This window comes from Argiope bruennichi, chromosome X1 (assembly GCF_947563725.1).
Source record: "Argiope bruennichi chromosome X1, qqArgBrue1.1, whole genome shotgun sequence".
In the NCBI taxonomy this organism is placed as follows: Eukaryota; Metazoa; Arthropoda; class Arachnida; order Araneae; family Araneidae; genus Argiope; species Argiope bruennichi.
Genome location: NC_079162.1, coordinates 45,462,324 through 45,482,727, shown reverse-complemented (window position 1 = coordinate 45,482,727; position 20,404 = coordinate 45,462,324). Strand labels below are relative to the sequence as shown.

At 30.5% G+C, this 20,404-nt stretch overlaps 1 long non-coding RNA gene across 3 annotated transcripts in view; it reads right to left on the bottom strand.

Annotated features, from left to right (window-relative positions):
• LOC129958091 (uncharacterized) overlaps positions 1 to 20,404 on the bottom strand; it is a 157,157-nt gene that overhangs the window by 126,572 nt on the left and 10,181 nt on the right. Inside the window, exons 2-3 of one of the 3 annotated variants that reach the window (XR_008783133.1) lie at positions 15,938 to 16,170; positions 1,631 to 1,714 (exon numbers count right to left, since the gene is read on the bottom strand). This is a non-coding gene — a long non-coding RNA (uncharacterized LOC129958091). Of the gene's footprint in view, positions 1 to 1,630; positions 1,715 to 4,429; positions 4,686 to 15,937; positions 16,171 to 20,404 lie in introns of those variants that run through there. The other 2 variants (XR_008783132.1, XR_008783135.1) reach the window with 2 other exon arrangements.

Below are 20,404 nucleotides of genomic sequence, written 5' to 3'. Positions count from 1 at the left end.
ATCAATAAACAGAACAATTTTTTAATCGTATAAAATAATTCATATCTCTCTTTTTTAAAAAAGAGTGAAATTTATTGTCTTTTTTTTATCGCATACATTATAATGCAGTAACGTCCTCGAATGAATTACGAACCCCAAAAAACTATTCCCTTACAACTACTGAGTTCACAAAATATGGAAGTATCCAATCAAGCAAAACAATTTATTATAATTTTCGGCTTTGATTCCCAACTATAGATCACAATCCAATCTATAGACAATATTTAAGAATTATGTTAATAGGAATTTCAAGGGGCCAGAGAAAAATTGGGACAGCCGACAAAACCAACTTAAAAACATTCGAATCAGACATGCTCCCCAGCATTAGAATAGCTTCTAATATAAAGATGGTTTAATCCATGAAATTTCAATGATCAAAATTGTCCTGCTTTTTCATTTCCACCATTTATCTTTCAAGGTGAGACGCAGATATAATACGACACCATGCATTTTTACACATTTTTTTTTTACCCTTAAAAAACATCAAACATTATATACACTAAAAGAGTGACCTGCAGAGAGAGTTACCGGTTTCCTTTTTACAGCCTCTAGAGACTGTTACCAGTCGTTTGCAAATATTTACTTTCCTTTTTCTAAATTTGAACAAAGGTAAATTTCTTGGAAGATATGATTGTTGTTGATGTGCTTAACACTACCAGCCATTTATTAGACATACTTCCTGGCAATTTAACATGAATTCAAAAATTTCAATTGACGTTTGTTTTTGCAATTATATCAAAAAGATAATTCGAAGTATTGTTAACATTTACGTTTGGGGAACTATTCATTACAATCGCACATACGACGATTGGATTTTCTCCTAAATAGTCCTTTTGCAATTCCAGGATCTTTACGCCGTCCCGAAGTCTAGTAACTTAGCAACGAGATTCTGAATTTCTTTGATTTGAAATTTCTTCATTCATCATAAAATCCTTTGGGTAAAAAATCATGGAATTCCCTATGGAAACAGATAAAGGTATGGATTTTTTTAACAAATTTTTCATAAATTTTTGGAAACTGTATAGAAATACTATAGTCAGGTTATTTTCAGATTTGATTCGTTTTTTTATATTGAAATAAATAAGAAATTATGATTTATTTCTTTTTATTTGGGACTTGCTTTGAAAATACAAGGGGCTAATCGGAACGAATGTTGTAATTTAGTTTTTAAGCTAGATGTAAGTGAATTTTGAAGTTTTATGGTTTAAAAATTGGGTATTAAGCGGAGATTGAATATATATATTCAATGCAATATTATTTTTAATGTTGTTTTAGATTTTTGCATTTTGAAGTTGTTTCATTTGTTAATTTATTTGCTTTGGGTTTCCTGTAGCTTTAGTAGAAGTCCATTTCTTTATGTACAAAGATATAATTTAATTCTGGTTCAAATTGTTATAAACTACTTGTTTTAGCTGTACAAGATAACGATAACGGTCTTCTCTGTAATAATCGTTCATAATCGTTTTCATATATTGTTATGATTACATTTTAATATATTATAATCAGATAATATGGTTATAATTAAAATATTTTATAATTTTAAAAATTTCAGCTTTTTTTTAAATGATTAAATGTATGTAATGATACTTACAGCATCTTCATTGCAATGATCCTTTTTGATTAACCATTTGTAAATACTCGTTTTTTTTTCTTTCTTGAATTTTCATCACAGAACCTATAACAAAATACAACTCACATTATTAAATAGCTTGTGATATTTTAGATCATTTCATTCTAACAAAAATTAAAATTATTATTTTTATTGCAAGAGCGCTTGTTTGTTTTTTTACAAGTTTTCAAGGAAATGTTAAAACTTTAATTCTGTTTCGAAATACATTCACTTCATTCCTATTACTATGTCATTTCATTTCGGATTCTAATTAAATTACTATGGTTTGGATTCATGTTCTTACAAAAAAAAAATCTCCTTTTCAAATTTTCTCCTCTTTCTCCTTCTAAAATTTTCTCCTTTATCTTCTGTTTTCTTTATGTCACAGAAGAGCTCTCAATATTGTAAGATTTTTAAAATAAATATATGCATGACGCTTTAATAAAATAAAAATTCGATCTAGATAAACAGTAGTTGTGCGTGATCTCCATTAAAATGTCACATTACCATAAATATATCCTATTGATTCTTTAAATTCTTTAATAAATTATATTTTGTTTTTTTTTAAAGAATTACTACAATGTAATAAGGTTAGATAAATAAATATTTGAAAAAGTTTTCATAAATTTAGATAATTGCTAAAAAAAAAGGAAAATGAAAAGTTATTCTTTGTGATGTTTCCCCTTGCTTTGCCATTGTACGGTGTTATTAAGAAGGTGGCTCCATTACAGTTGTAACTAAGAATTAATTTCTATGGCAAAACGAAAATATCTACGTTATAATAAAATAATTGAAAAGCAAAATCTGTTCTTGGTAAAAATTTTGTACATACAAGATTTTCAAAAACATCATACTCCCACTCAGCTTCCTCTCCTTCATGATAGCAGGTATTATATATTTTAGAGGTTACATTATAAAAAGAATTTTTTTCTGTTCAACACTATATATTGATTTAATACTAAAATATAGTAATATATACTTAATATTTAAATTAATATAAAAAATCAAATATCAAATTTTTTCATTTTATTTTATTTAACATTTGAAAAATAATCAAAATAATTCGCTCAAAAAATGCAATATAATTTATAGCATAAAAAATATTATTCACGTCGAAAAATTTCGTATGTTTAATAATATAGAGTATAAAATATTATAACAATAATTTGTGCAAACATTCTGTAATTTGATTTACATTTTACCCATTATTTGTTTGATTGATTTGAATATATTTATCTTAGTTTCTAAATATTTTATGGCACTTATGTGTTGGAAAATCATCAATAATTTTGGTTTGATCCGCATTTTCTAAAATGCCATATTTCATGGATAAGGATTATTTAACTTGGATTGTCCTAAAGAAGATTATTTCTTTATTCTATTCAATTTCGAAATCTCTGTCGCTGTCTTGTTACTAGTACTAATCGTATTTTTTCTTAAAAGATAATTAAGATTATAAATAATAAATATTTTACGACAAAATTAAAAGACAAAGTTTTAGTTTCCTATATTAACGTCTCGTTTTAAAGCAACTCTAGAGCTATTTTGGGACGGACCTAGTAATTTTGAACCGCGGCCAGATGACGAGGACGACACCTGAGCTGGCACCTCCTTTCTAAACTTCCACACCACACCAGTGGGAGGACGTTTGGCCCCGACGGATTTAATGTGCACTAAGCCCGCTTACACGATGGTTCTTCGGTGGAATCGGGTCTCGAATCTGGAACCCTCTGTCCTGAAACCGAGACTTTTGCACCAGGCCACCACGGCCCCAAAATTAAAACAAAATAAACTTTTTAAGATCATTGACGTTTCATGAATAATATGTACTCTAATTAGCCAACTGAACAAGATAGCAATTAGCATGTTAAGAAAACAATCAGTACAGGTATAGATATGTATAGGTTAATCATTTTTAAATAAGTAACGAATCAAAATTAAGTAATAAGTATTTGGGCAATTTCGAGGCACAAAAATGATATATTCAGTTTCTGATTGCATTTTAAATAATCACAAACGTAGCTTGATAGAAAAGTAATTTTACTAGCAAAATTCTGAGTTTATATTTAAGGTGATTTCTCTTTGTTTGAGTATACAGTCAACAACAGCTCAAAGCTGCAACGCCTCCATTACCAATAAATGATGTAATTTGTAATTTTTATGCATCTTAAAATTAAGAGAAAAGCCCGGTAAAATTAAACAGATTTCTTTTTAATTATTGAATCTTAATACACAAAATATTACTTTTAGAAACCTGAATCAAAATGTGTTTAAACTAAAATCTTTTCTAATATGGCAATTACTCATAAATATATTAAAATTATATCCGGGACTGTTGAAAGGGAATATGGATGTGGGACTGTTAAGTAAATGTAATGTGGAGCTTTCCTCATGCTATCAGTTTGAAATCTCATTGACTACATTTAAAATTATTTATATAAACAACATAAATTTTTAGTAAAATTATTTCAATAAGTAATATAAATTATGCATAATTTACATGACTGAGAGTAAAGTAAAAACTGGATATTAAATATTATAAAGTAATTTTATATCAAAATAAAAAAATAACATAACTATTTGTTAAATGCATTACTGTATATCGTTGCTTTATTTAAAGAGATATAGAATATAAATATAATTAAAAAAATCGAGATGCCAGTAATAAAAACTCTAAGAAGACAATTGATCCCCCTTTAAATTTTCTTTTTTTTCCCTACAATAAGGTTTCTATTTTGATTAAGAATGCATTTTCTAAAGAATAGAAATTTAAATTCTTACCGGTATTGCTTTTTCTTTTCTTTTACTAAGCAAAAATATTTTCACTAAGAAGTGGATTTATATTGCGCTAGAAGACGAGTATTTTTCCTTGCATGAATGATTTAGCCCTAAAACTTCACCAAAGAGATAAGTTGAGAGCAAATATCTTTTTCTTTAGTTTTCGAATTCTTCAAATAGTTGTGGTTACTAGTTTTAACCACACCTTTCGCTTGCAGTTTTGGCTTGTTCATGTTTTTACTTGTTATACCGAGTTCAGGTAACGGGAAGTCAGAGGGAAAGAGGAGACTTTCCGAAAGGCTGTGGTTACCTGGGTTAACCACAAACTTGTTTAAAATTAAACGGAATTTGCATGTACAGAAATAACTCTATCTGCCCCACAAGAAGTAAATAATTAGAACTCGAGGATTACTTAATAAGTGCATTGTTCCGATGAAATGTATGGCCTTGGCCATCAACCGACCTTTCTTCCCATCCGTTCTGATTTAATAGTAATAAAATCTGCAATCAAGTCAATGACAAATAAAATTGATTGAACAGGGAAAGGGAGGTTAATATAAATAAGGTTAATATTAAGGTTAATATAAATAATTCAAATGATAATTATCAATAAATCATAGTTTTATCTAACAGTACTTAAAATTATAGGAAATAAAATATATAATAAAACTCTGTATTCAAATCGAAAGTTGCTAGATGCCATGAAATAGTTTCTATAAATGTAAAATCCGTAGATGCATGGTATTGTGATTGCTCATAGCATTCATTCTAAGCAATGCTAACAATTCTGTTTTTATCTTTGACAATAGCTTATGACCATAGACTTGACTATGACCTTCAAATCTCACTATCCTATATGTTCTGATACAAATATACTGCTGATATATTATTTTCAGGATATTTATGTATTTACTTATGCTTCAACTACTGTATTTAGCAAAAAATTTGTAATATGTACACTTTGAGTACACGCTGTACGATAGATATGTACGCTAAAATCTGTAGTATGTGAAAATCTGTACGCTACACATTATATGAGAATTTAAAATATCAAAGTGGAATTCAGAAGAAACCACAGATAACAATTTTGGAAAAATGAAATATGAGAACAAATAAAAAGTCTTGTTACTGAAAACCATTCCTGAAGTCAGCCTCCAGAACATATTTAGGGTAGTAGAAAAACAAAATTAAGGCTGATTTATTTAATTTGAAAAAATTATACACAAAAATTATTTTCTATCACTAGAAAAGCTTCAAAATATTTCATCTTTCGAAAGTTTACTTTAGTAGTAAATCGAAAATTGTGACTATATTATATACTTTTTTTGTTTTGTTTTTGCTTTCGTAAAAAAAATTATACAAAAAGATCTAAATAAGTTGTATTTTCTAGACGAGACAGGTATTAAATAAAAGATATTTAGAACGAAAAATCAACTTTCTGAACAGAACTCAGTGTAAAAAATCCCCTTTTAAGCCAGTGTCTTAACTCTCTCTTTTTTAACTGTGTTGCCTCGATGTCTTTGCAATTTGTTTTGTTACCTTTTATTTTATCCTATTCTCTAAAATAAATCAAGAGAAGAGAAAGGAATAGACTTTCGCGTGCTTCTGCCATTACATGTTTAAACACAGGGCATTATTTTTTATTCATGTTTTAATTAAATTAAATCTTTCGCTACGTAATTCCGTCGCACGCTTAAGTAAGCAGCTTATTTGTTCTGAAGATGCCACAATTTGCAAAGGAATATATATTGAGGGGGAAAAAATAATACGAAAAGGGATAAATATCATATCGTAACAATAAACAGACATTAGAAACAATCATCAGCCAGTAAATTTTCGAAAGCCATTTTTATTCTTTGACGAATGTAATCACTAACCCTTTCTCCAATTCAAAATGTGTGGGTATCGTTTACATAAGGATTGATAAATTCGAGACAGCTCGACATAATTATCCGAATATTTTTCGCTCGAAAAAATATATAGTGCTTAAATCTAAGTTTTGCAGTATGCCAAAATGATAATCCTATTCGCTACTTGAAGCATTAAGCAGTCTATGGCGCATTCTTTTCTTTAAAACCTTATACATTCAATTATTGGGCAAGAATACGAGGTTTTTATCAAATTTTTATGAGTAAAACATATATTTGGTGATATGAGAGCGCCATTTATAAATGTTACTGTTACTTCAGTGTAGCTGTGTGATTTCATGTTTTAATATATTATAAATAAGAAGTAGATTTTTAACATGTTAAATTTAAATATATTATAAGTCATTCACATTTAAAATGGTTTATTTCTTCTGCCAACTGGTTTCTTAGTTTTAAACATCGCATCATTTTGTTTAATGGTTGTACTACATTTTTTGAACATTTTGCTATGTTTTGCATCAATGCTTAAGAAACGTTCAAAAATAAAGTACAATAATCGTCAAAAAAAAAAATTAACCTCAAAATTCCGATGCATTTACGTGTTTTAAATCAACATAAGTCCGAAAAATACATTTTTGGATATATGTCTATCGATCTGTCTGTGAATACAATGATTCGAATACTGGACAAAATAGATAAATGAAATTTGGTCCGTGATCTTTTCACCCCAAGTAAAGTTCTCTATCAAATTTCGGAAGAAATCAGCCATAGAGAATTTGGTCTGTCTGTCCATCCGTTTGCGTATGAACGTGATAACTCTGGCTGATATAGATTGTTTCATCCAGATATTGTATTTCTGGCCTTCCCTGAGAACGTGGAGACAATCACTTAAAAATGCAACAAAATAGATTTATGAAGTTTAGCAAATTATTTTATCGTGAGAATTATAGATGTGTAGCAGTTTTAGACCAAGTGCATCAGTTGATTGATTGGTCTGTTGATTCGCGGGTATGTAAACACAATAACTCAAAAACGCAGTTAAGCTAGATGAATAAAATTTTGTTTAAAGTCTTGACATAAAAATGGTAGATGTGTTCCAGATGTTAGGCCGCCCACTCAGTCAAGAGTCAGAGGTCTGAAATGCATACTTAATCATCTTCACTGTGGTACAACATTAGACACAAAATCGTCTATACTGTGTAACTGAAAAAGGAGCTACTCCCGCCCTGCCGATGCATTCGAAGTAATGTCAAAGGTCTGATTGCTACAACTATAAATCAGACACTGCAATGAACACTAACTGGCCATCATTTACGGTGCTGTCCATACGTCTACTACCCACGAAAGGGTATGAACCGGCATCGGCATGAAGGCTATTCAATCTCACATCATTGTTATACTCATGGGGAGGGAAGGCAAGAACCTGCTTACTTATACGGCAATATCTCATCTCTCTATCTGAATGCTCCTCATTGGGATTCTATACTGTGTAAATATGTGAGATAGAGGGGAGAACATTCCTGCTGATTGATTTTAATTGCTAGGATTGTTTTGAACCCATGGTTTATTATTATAGGAAATATTTTTTATACTTTTACGAACTATTTAAAAGACAAACATCGTTTGCATTGAATTTTCAATTATGTTGATTTTTATAGAAATTGCAAGCTTGGATGAAAGCTTTTACTTAGCAAGCATGCTAAAATCTATGCTAAGCAACTGATAGGGAGTGAAAAGCTGGTTGCATTCTGTGGTTTTTGTTATGTAGGCGCTCAGTGGGGTTTTCACAACCACTGTCATCCTTGGAGCAGCTTCATTTCTCAAAATGATTTCACGAATGCATGTTAAAATACCATAACAACCAATTCGTAAATCATCTGAATCGATGCAACTGTATATTGCAATATATTCCCACGCATCAAATTGACTATTCAAAATCAAATTAAAGGCGAACCATGGTTAGAGTGAATTAGATGATTACCATAGATAGCCGGAGAGAAAATGTGAACAAAAGAAAAAAGCATTTATATCTATGAACTTTATATCGTTTTACCTTTCTATACCACAAAGCGAAGATGCTATTAAAAGCAGTCTCATTGCATTTGAAAAAAAGATAATGCTTAAATGCGTACCGTTGATGAGGCTTAACGGAAAACTAAAACTTGAAACATTCAACAATTCAAGTATCTGCTTCCCAATGTAACTTTACATTTGATTGGATTAAAACATAAGATATGTTAAATTTATGATCGTGAATTAAGATATTGATATCTGATTAATTTAGACAAATGTAGAATAGATTATGAATTAAAAATGAGTACTAATGATATTATTGGTAGAAACCTTGCCTTTCAATTTACTTACTTAATTTTTGTATATGTGTACATTAAATAAAGTCCCATACAGCATTTAGGATTCGCGATTCCAAATTGTGAAATATAAGCAGCACCAGTTTATTTTCGTTAATTCAGCTCCGCTGTTGCTCAAGGAAAAAATTGACCTAGTTGATGAAAACTGGTCATTCTAGAAGTAGCAGGTTTTGTGACATAATCTCACACGATAACTCAGAACATAAATTTTATTTCTTTGGTACACAGTCCTGATTTGTTCTTCTATATGATGTAATCAGTAACCTGAAATTTACAAAATTTTAAACTATGTTGTTCCTTTTAATTTATCAGATATTGCATCCTGGACGGTAACCTAGCTCATAATAGCATCATCCTGAAGATTTTGCTCCGGATTTCCATTGTTGTCTTCTAAAAAGCGTGTCTAGAATTTATATTCAATATATAACTAGATAGGAAGTTTTGTGGCATCGTAGTTTAAAACATTTCTGAATCGATTTTAAATATGTAAGAATAACGAATGATATTTTTAAAATTAAGTTTTAGTCGTTATAACAAAGTGGTGGCTTAAATCAAAGAAAACAATTTAAGTAAAGGGAAGCAGATAATATATCCTAATAAAGATGTTATTCCCCCTACCGAGCATGAAAATTGTAAACCTTGAAGCAGGCTGTAAGTGCCACATATGTTCAAAGTTTTGCAAAGAAATTGGAGACCGAAACAATGAGCAATGGTGACAACATTGCACATTGTCTCGGTCACATTGCATTGTTGTTATACATTGTCTTGTATAAATGGAGTGCCCCTTCCCTCTTCTTTCAACCCTCGCGTAGAATGACAGGTCCCTCACATGAGCGTTTTATGCTTCTTATTATAGTAAAGAAAATGAATGTTTTTTTTTACCCCACCAATTTAAATGAAAATTTTAGCTACAATTAGGATTTTAGTGACTAGTTCATATACCAAATTTCATTTATCTAAGTCTTAACACTTTTGTGTTTGGTACAAGGCGCAAAATACTTTTTTATTTTCTTTTTTAAAAAATTACGAACTCTAATGGGTTTTTTTTTAGTGTAAGGCATATTACAGCATTCGGTCAAACAGTAGCTAGGGTATTTCTTTTTTAGCTTCACAAGAGTGTGATTATGGTAACATCAATGTTTGTAGAATTGAACAAAATTAGAGCTTCTGAAAATTTTCCAAGAGTGATCTCTTTTCGGATGGAAAAATACCTCTCCATCACTGCATTTGAAAATATTTCGCATGTATTGCGTATAATTAAAGACTTATAAAACATTCATAAATATTAAACTTAGAATTTTCTATATATTTGAAATATTTTGAAAATAATTTTTTTTTAAAAAGTTGATATTTTCAGTTATTTTTTCTTGCATATAAAATTGTAAATATACAATCATTCACTGACAATATTTCAAGCGTCCCACTTGGTGACAGGTCCCACAATCGAAGAAGCTCTGTATCATTTCATTATGTCTCTAATCAATCTCCTATTTATCTCGAATCAAATTTTCTTGGAAAACATGAATAGTGATCATTTGATGCCGCCTTTTATCAGCGCTCCAGTAGGAACAAAACCATTTTCTATTTGTAACTCGTGAGTTAAAGATAAGTCACTAACGTCATTTAACTGGAAGATTCAGCTTTCACTGAATTGTGATAAGATCCTATTATTTTGCATTAGTTTATTTAAGTATATATTCCAATTGCCTGGCATGAGAAAAAATCTGTTTATCCTAACATTTACAGATAATCAATTCATTGCGTCAATATGCAAACAAAGTGTTTTGAATTATCTTCTAAAGGCGGAATAACACAGTCATCAACCACTGAGACGAATTTGCTACGCATTTTAATTAACAGCGTTTTAGCTTTTGAATGCATTGTCGTAGCAAAGTTCAGTTTGTCAAGAGGGGTTTGTTTATAATGTAAATCCTTCATCATTAGAACAACATCTTGTGATATTTATCTCATTATCTGTTATATAACAGATCATGTATCAGATGTTATCTTTCGACAATCGCCAGAAGACGAAATTATCATTCGGAAGTTAAGTACGAAGTTAGGTATCAATACATCAACAGGACTGTTCTCTAGGGCTCCCCGTATATTTTCATCATATAATGTGTTTTGCGTCTCATTTCTCGTTCAAATCAGCGAAGAGTGGTCTCCGAAAAACTTTCTCGCATACTCTCTAATAAACTTTTCATGTCAGAGAAAGCCTTACCTGACACTAGAGTACAATAATTACGAAATATTTTTTGGTGTGAATTTGATGTTTTTTACTGAATCTATCGTGTCATCCTTGGCGAATTTTTTGGCGATTTATCCCTGGCTTGCGGTGAATAGTAACCGAAAATCGAATTTGTGTTTTAGAAAAGTTTTTCTCAATCGTTTGAAACAAAACTTCAACTCAAAACTACATTTGTAGTCACAAAATCCCATACCAAATTTAATATATTTAAGTAATTGCGTTTTTTAACTATCACGATAACATGTTTCTGAAAGTACAGACCTAGAGATGGTCAACCCCTTTTTAAATTTGGCTCAAAATTTGGCAGGTGTCTACATTATAGATCTTAAATCTTGTGCTTAAATTTATTCCTCTAGCCCCCTTTCGTTTTGTATTCATCGTGTTAAATTATATTCGAACAGCCGGACAGACCGACTTCCTCTGAACGGATTTAGCTAAAAAAAATTGATAGAAATCTGCAAATTTGGTAAGAGACCGTATTTCAAATTTCAACCGTCAAGCTCAAAGCGTTTTTGAGTTACATTTGTCATAGATTGACAGATGGACATTTTTCAAAAATGTGTTTTTCGAAATCATGGAGGTCTCAAACGTGGAGATGCGTCAATATCTCGAGTTAGAATTTTCTGACGATTACTATACTTTCTCCATACTACAAATACGATAAAATTAAAAAAGGGAATTGTGTTTGTAATTCATACCTCTTCCTGTTCTTCAAATGATCCAAAATTTGAGGCGCACAAACTGGTAATAAAATGTATATACTAAATTTCATTTATTTAATTTGTTGCAATTTTGATCCAGCATGCCCATAGTTTTAATTTAGTTTTATTTATATTAATCTCCCGTTTTGAAGCAACACTGAAGCTATTTTGGAAAGGATCTTCTAATTTTAAACTGTGGTTAGATGATGATACTTGGGTTGATATCCCCTTCCTAGACTTTCGTACCACACCATTGGGAGGACATTTGGTCTCAATAAATTTAACGAAGACCAAACACCCTTGTTTACACGGTGGTTCTTTGATGAAAGTGGATCTCGAACTTGGAACCTCTGATCCTGAGATCTTACCTCAATTACACCGCAACCTCATCCAAATGAATATACCTACCTTCGTCTTTCTTTTTTTGAAATGGGTGTACAATTCTGGCTTTAACCCCTTTACTGTGTTACTTGAGTGTGGATCGTGCATCTAATTATCGCAATTTTAAATTTGTGATTTAAAATTAAATCATTCCCAGACATTGTAATACAAAAATAGCTGATACTCCACAACCATTTCAAATGTTCTGTGGATATTTCGTTGAATCAAAACGGCAACACATTTCCAGAATAGAAAATCTCATCTTATTAGACAAACAAAAAATTACACAGATAAGGGGTTAAAACCGCATGTGAAATTTCTTCTATCTATTTCGTTACGTCTTTGAGTTACCGTGTTCACATGATTATTGAAGGACCGATAGATAAACTTCCCTTCTACAGAAAATCTGATATTAAAAATTTTAGTACAAATATCAAATGTCATATTTTATTCCTTTCTTTCCATTTCTAAATTATCGTAATCGCAGACAGATAGACATAACTATAAAAAGGGATTTTTTTTCTTTTAATTTAGACAGGTCTAAAACATGAAGATACATCTAAATCTCTACGCCTTCTCATATTCAGCAGGCACGTTTTAAAATCTTTTAATTCAAACTGATTTTCTGGAGTATGTTCTGCAGCATTCCAAGGCTCGTCAACAGATTCTGTTATTGCTGTTAATAATTTAGTTGAAATAATTATGAAGTCTAACGATAATTTCACTACCGATAATTGGTTTATTAGAGTCCCATTCATTCATTCAACATCCAGGAAAGCCAGTTTAACCCTTTGGTTCTCATCTTGCACCTTGGAAAATGAATACCCTCGAGCCCCCCAGTTTACCCGAAAAGGATGCAAAACCAACAAAGAGGACGTTGTCGTCTTGCACCTGGGTTTTGGTCTGCCCCACGACGACCCGCATACCCGAAAGGGTGTCAGACCTTGGAGGTAACCGGAGTAGCCATTTTGCACCTTTCAAAAGATGGAGTTACTACTGTCGGAACTTGCTTTTTCCTGAAATTATGATTTACAAGTCACCTTTGGCAATCAGCTGACACGCCGGAATCGGAACTGGAGGGTTTCAGGTTCGTGACCCGATTCCGCCGAAGAACCATCGTGTAAGTGGGTCTGGTGCACGTTAAATCCATCCGGGCCAAACGTCCTCCCGCTGGTGTGGAGAGGGGGCTGACAGCTCAGGTGTCGTCCTCGTCATCTGACAGTGGTTCAAAATTACGAGGTCCGTCCAAAAATAGCCCTAGTGTTGCTTTAAAAACGGAGCGTTAATATAACTAAACTAAACTGGCACGCCGGAAATATTGGATATGTTTACTTTCAATTAAATCTCTTATGCATACCTTAATATTCATGACTGATTAAAAAAATATTTTTAAGCATTAAATTATTTCAGACATTAAATCTTGTTATTTTAATAACCTTACATGTATTCTGATCATTGAGCAAATGAACCATTTTAATAGGATCGAATCCCATGACATCGAAACACTATTTTTAATAGCGGTTATAACTGCTAGTTGCCAGTTAATTTATCTTCGAATTTTCGCGTTACTGTAAATTCTAATTTATCATGTTAAAAACACAAATATTAAACAGTGTTTCTTCCTTAGCTTTCAATAATGGAAGAAAATAGCTGAATTAAATATTTTACAAAATGAAGAAAGTGTCTTAATTTCATTGCAATTATGCAGACTATTGTTAGAAAGGTGAAAAAAATATATTTAAAAAATTGCCAAAATTTAGGAAAAATTCGCATGATAATTTAAACATTTTTTTAAAATTTTAAACTGATATAAATGCCAGGTTTCTGCAATATTTTCACGAGTTATTTCATAGAAGAGCCAAAATTTTGCTTAATTCATTAAAGTTCCAAAAAGATTGTTCTGAAGGGCACATTCCCACTCTTCAAAGTATATTTGTGCCAAATTTGGAAACTGTTAAGCCCGTCTTATAGACACACACACATATTTTCCTTTATTATCAGATGAGATGAAACACCTGTTTGCATTTTAATAAATTAAAATTGTTACTTGGATTCTCTCACAAACATTTGCAAAATAAGCCTATCTTCAGATCTATCTTATCATTTTTTTTCCTTTGAAAAATTGCATCCATGATGTTTTCATTTCAAGATTAAACAACATGTAAACGTTATTAAGATCGATTCAGGATAAAAATAAATTATTATTGCCTCCGTTTTCTGAAATACAGTCACTCTTCAAAAGAGCAGTGCTAACTTTTTATGTTATCATAGACCAGACGGCCGGGAGACATGTTGAGCGCCGGTGCAAATACTAGCACGCGCAACCCCCATCCCCTCCACACTCCACCCCTACCCCTGACTCGCGCCCAAAACTTTAATAATCCTTTCCCTTACTTTTCCCGGGCCTCGGGAATTTTGCCACACATACACATTCACGGCGGGTTTAATCACAGATCGATGTTTCAGATTCATTTCTGCAAAATTATATTTTAGAGTGTTTCGAATTCAAATGGTATAACTATTTTAAATTTTTGATTCTTCTAGAGTTGATAGCTCTAAACTATTTGAAATATTAAAAGTCTTTATTTCCGAAGAAATTAATCACTCGTGGTGACACTCTAGGCTATGAATTATGCTATATGACGTCGAAGCAGGTAACATTGCTAAATTATTTCTAGTTGTCTTGCATATTAATAATACATATTTTAATAGTACTACTTTGATAGTCTTTCGCCTTGAGACTGATATTTTAATTTTTTTATGTGTCAATAATTTTCCAATTTTCATTTTTTTTTTAATTTGCAGGGTTTTTTTCCCCTTTCCTTTTTAGTAATTGTAACAATTAAAAACAAATTGCCTTTAATTCTAATGTTTGGAACACTATAACTTTTGCCTACTTTCAATTGGTTTTTTGCATAATTTAATGATTGGTTTATAAAGATATTCGTGTATTATACTTATGAATAGAAGAGAAAAGTATTTTAGCAAAGAAAGCTTAATTGAATGATAATGTTTTAATTACTTAATTTTAAAAGATTTGATTATTTTCCTTGCGTATTTTACTTTCCTTACAATTATTCATATATGTTAACACAACTTTTGTCAAAAAATAATTTGCAAAGTTTTTAAACACAACCTTTCAGTACTCTTAGAAGTTTTTTTCTTTATTTTAATTGCTTTCTTGTTTTTAGCTGCCTTTAATTTATAACTCATTATTATAAATTATACAACAGTGAAATCAATTTTTTTATTAAACAGCGTCACTTATATGCAATCATTATTTAATTGCATTTATTGATTTCCTCATAACTGAGCTATGAAAATATTAAATTAGTGCATTATCTTTGAGCATCCATGAACGACTTGGGGGTTGTTGTATAGCTTAAATAAAGCTTTTTTAAAAAATAAATTTCGAATATTTTAATGTTTTTAAATCTTGACTTTTGACTTGACGAAAATTATTTTCAATGTAGAAATTTTAACTGATAAGTTATTAATTTTTAATTAATTTTATTCAGAAAGCATAGCTTTAAAATAGCATTTTTTAATTATTTATTAATTAAATTCATTCTTTTGGTTTCATTTCGATCAATAATTTTTTTCCTAAATGTTCATGTGACTATCAAATCACACTTAGATGCACACAGATGGATATTTCGTCCAAAATTTGATCAGGTCTACAATTTTGGTTTTAGGACATCGCACTTTTGTTAGCTGATTCGGTTTCTGAACTATCATGCTCAAATCACACGGACGAAAAGATATATGTATGAGTTCCAATATTTTTGGGGGAGTTGGAGACTCAATCAGCTTTAAATCTTAGATATAATTCAAAATTTCGAAGTCGAACATTACGGTAAGCGCTATGGTTTCTCTTTAATTTAGTTTAGTCATATTAACGTCCCGTTTTACAACAACACTATGGTTATTATGGGACGTACCTTGTAATTTTGAACCGCTGTCAGATGACGAGAATGACACCTGAACTAGAATCTCCTCCCCAAACTTCCACACCACACCAACGGGAGGACATCTAGCCCCGACGAATTTATTGTGCACCAGGCCCGCTTACACGACGGTTCTTCGGTGGAATCGGGTCTCCAACCTGAAATCCTTGGATCCCGAAGACAAGACCTTACCACCAGGCCACCGCGGCCTGCTTTCTCTTTGGATACTGTGAAATAAAAAGAGAAAAAAAATGCTAAATTTATATTACACTTATCTACAGGTGCAGTGTTGTGCTTTTCAACATGAATGCACTTATTGGTACTGTTTTAATACTCTTCTCTATATTCGTTCAAGTATCCTCCATTTTATTCTGGCACAGATGTGGTACCAGAACTTCTGTATTTGCTATTCATTAAGAAGTATTCTTTAAAACAACCTATGCTTGTTTCGCCCCAAAATTAGAGCTTTTTCACGACTTTAAATAGGATAGTACAGAATGTATTGAGAATGTATGTACAGAATAATATTGAGGTTGCAGAAATTTTGAAAGCAAGACTTTTCCTTTCAGACTTTTAAGCTTTAATAAGTTAAAAACTGTCGAAAAAAAATCATTTTGTAGGTTAAAAAAATCATTCAAATTTTTATACAATACATTTTTATTTATCATTAATTATTTCTTCATTTTCCTCTACCATTTCTTTATTTTCCAATTTCATCTTGCAAAAGAATTTTTCCACAGTGTTAAAAAGGCATTTAAAACTTAAATTTCCTTATCGGTGAATGCTCTTTCGTTGACAACACTTTTCTCAGTTACGTGCCTTACTATTTTCTCGTATACAAAGTGCATATATAGAAAGCATTGTAATCATGAAAAAATTCGATCTGAGATCTCCCTGCATCCGAAAAACACATTTTTTGGAATTATGCCTGTCTGTTTCAGAATACGATAATTCAAACACCCCTTAACCCTTTAAAAGACCATTTTCTTCTTATCATGGTATATTAAAGTATTTTTTAGGATTTAGATTGGCTTACAAAAAGTGATTCGTTTAGTTTATTAGATAAATTAAATAAATTAATTTGATTAATTAAGAAACAATTCAAGACACACAATTTTGTGTGAGATAAGTTACTAAGGCATCTGAGTTTCTGTCTAATTAAAAAATGTGTCAGGACTTGTGCCAACTTTCATACCTTCATACAAAGACTGATGGCCTTAGAAAGGGTTAAGTTAGACGGAAGAAAATTGATATACGGATTTAACATCAAATGTGTATATTCCTATCAAATGTTGCACGAAATCCGTTTACAGAAAATCCGCTTGAACGGTTACTCCGAGTACAGGCGAACATTATAACTAAAAATCTTAGAGCTAGAGAAATGAAATTTGGTATAGAGGGTTTAGTATCTAAAATTTAGCACGCAAGCGCATTAACTCCAACACTCAATGACTTCAATAAATGATATTAGGTATGTAAAATTGTGAGTACAATTATAGTTGTCTGTAAAATGTTGGTATCAGTTAGTCTGGAAAAAAGCGTCTAAAATACATATTTAGTTTTCTGGTACTTGCGTATTAACTGCATGCCTATGATCTGTGCCAAAGATTGCACATTAGAATTACGCCAACGACGATCGATATTTCGCAACTATTATTCGCCGATATCACGCAATTAATACACAAGGACTCGTTTTATTTAATATTGTACGAAGCACACAATTCACATATGTGAAATTATGAGCACTCGTGAAATTCGCAGTCTTGTATAATTTTATGTCAAAGGGGGGGGGGGGGGCAATACTTTTATCAGAGAGCTTGCAAAAAGATTTTATAGAGATTACTCCCTTTGGCTAAGAAACAATGAATTAGAGAATGGATAAGCAGAAGGAAATAAGTATAAAAGGGAAAAAACAGTACTTACAGGGATAAATTTCTCTGAAAGACAAATGATAGAGAAAATTCCTGCTATTTATCTTGTTCTTTTTCCCTACTTTCCAGTTGAAGATGAAAGAATCAAAATATTAAATTGTTGGTAGATTCAGATATATGTTGCAAAATAAACTACTTTAATGTTTAAATTTACTATACCTGGAAAAAAAATTCAGTGTGTTGTTGCCCCACAGTCCCAATCCACGAGGCGTCCTTGTACGAGTTACATATAATATTTCAAAACTAAAGAGCATGTGGATGAAAACACGATTACAAGATTACTTCTTCACTAACATGAAATAAGAAAAGTTAAATAAAAACAGAAATAAAGTAGTCCAGTTTAAAACAAAGCTATTATTAAAAGTTAAATTTTACGAAGTGATGATGGACTTTAAATTTTTAAAAAGCATTAACATAATATGAAATTTAGTTTTTAGCATTTTACCAAAAAATATATGCTTACAAATCATGGATTCTAGTTTTCCCTTTTAGATAGTTATAAATCAATTTTGGTTCAGAAAAACACAAAATTCTAATGAAAATTTAGTTTATATGTATAAATATTTCCAGAAACTTCAATGTTAAATAAAATTACTAACTTGTACCAGTTTTATGCATATTTATATGTATGCTATAATAAGTAAAAATTAAACAATTAAAGAGACAAACGTTTCAAAATTATTAAAAATTAGAATTTTTTTATTCTTTTTAAATAAGATAATTAAAAAGTTCATAAAATATATTTAACGTATTTGTGGTATAATATATGTATATAAAAAATTTCATAACTCTAAGTCGATAATTACAGAGATCACGATTCCCTTGTACAAACTCTAAATCGCTATTGTCAAATATCTGCCTGTAAAAATATTTAATTTAAAAAGAAAAGGACACAAATTTGAATGTTATCCTTATACTATCACTTCCACGAATTATTCTGTTAAAAAAATTAAATTTTATAGTTGACTATTGGATTCCATGCAAAATTTTTCATATCTGGTCTTTGCACGTGGCTTTTACAACAGAATTGTTTTGAACACATCATCATTTTGTTTGAATACAAAAGATGAAAACATGAATTTTTTTTCACTCTGTTCCTGTGTTTCTATTGAAATGTCACTATTTGTTTGGAATAGAATTTTGAAACAAACACAATAAAAGTGGAACACTAAAAGGTCAAATCACCCAGTGCTACATAAATTTCTCATTTCGCATTGTCTCACATAACCTACTTCCTTGCAGTGTTTTCTGAAAACTCATATTATCTTGCTTCCTGCGATTTTTAAATTTGGTTTTTAGCATTTTATATACAAAATATATGATTATCAGGAATGAAATTGAGGTTTCACTTCTTTTTAGATGGTTAAAAGTTAACTTTAGTTCAGAAAAACACAAAATTCTAATAAAAATTCGTCTCATATGATTTCAAATGAAATAAAGTAAATTATGAAATCATTTGCTCGGAGTTATGTAATATTTATCTGATTCATTCTTAACAGATCGTTCCTCATATAACAGAGATAAGAATTATAGAAATGTTGATAACATTCAACTAAAACTAGACTTTGTATAAAGTTTTTAATTCTTAGACAATAGCTATGATGAAATTGGATTCATTTTTGGAAACAGCCAGGATTTATTAGTCAAACTTTGTTCAAGGCCCAGATGTGCAATTTTTTTAGCCTTCAAATGACTGAACTGTCACAAAGTTCGATTTTTCCAACCGTCTCATTAAATAACGCATTCTGTTTCAAGTCATGTCTCGTTGCTTTGATGCGAATGAGATCAAATAGAAAATTTGATACGTTCGTTTAAATGTTCCATGCTTATTTTTTCCTTGAATTATGATGCTTATGAATAATTTTATGAGATTTATTTTGCAAATTTATTTTGTATTTAAACAAATCGTTGTGATTTGAACAGACATCAAACATTTATTTTTGATTATAAATTTAATAAAAATATATTTTAAAAATTCATTTAGATAAATGTACTAAAAAGTAATATTTCTTATTTTAATTAGTTTCTACTTTTTAGCCTTTAGTGTATAATTCATTTTTATAAATATCATAGATTTTGAGAATCATTTTTTTTTACTACCATGTGACCCCACACTTAGAAATAAAATTGATTAACTGATAATTAAATACTGAAAATATATAAAGTTGACATTGAGAATACTAAAATATACAATGCATATAGAAAGTGATAGAAAAATCGAAAAAAAATTCCGTTTTTACAAACCTGAAACATTTCAAGTTAATTAAGAGTGTATAAAAAGATATTTTTTTTTCAATTATAACTTTAATATACTGATCTGAGGTAGAATTTTATACTTCGGAATTCGGAGTCACCAGCCCAGATGCATGGTATTTTACTTCTTTTTTCTTCGTGGGAATATTAAAAAAAGATATTAACCGTTCAACTGCGTTATTTTTTATTGAACATTATTTAAATAAATTATTTTTATTTTGTTTCGGAGTGTGTTTTCGCATTGATTTAACGCGCAGTTCACAGAATATTTGAAATG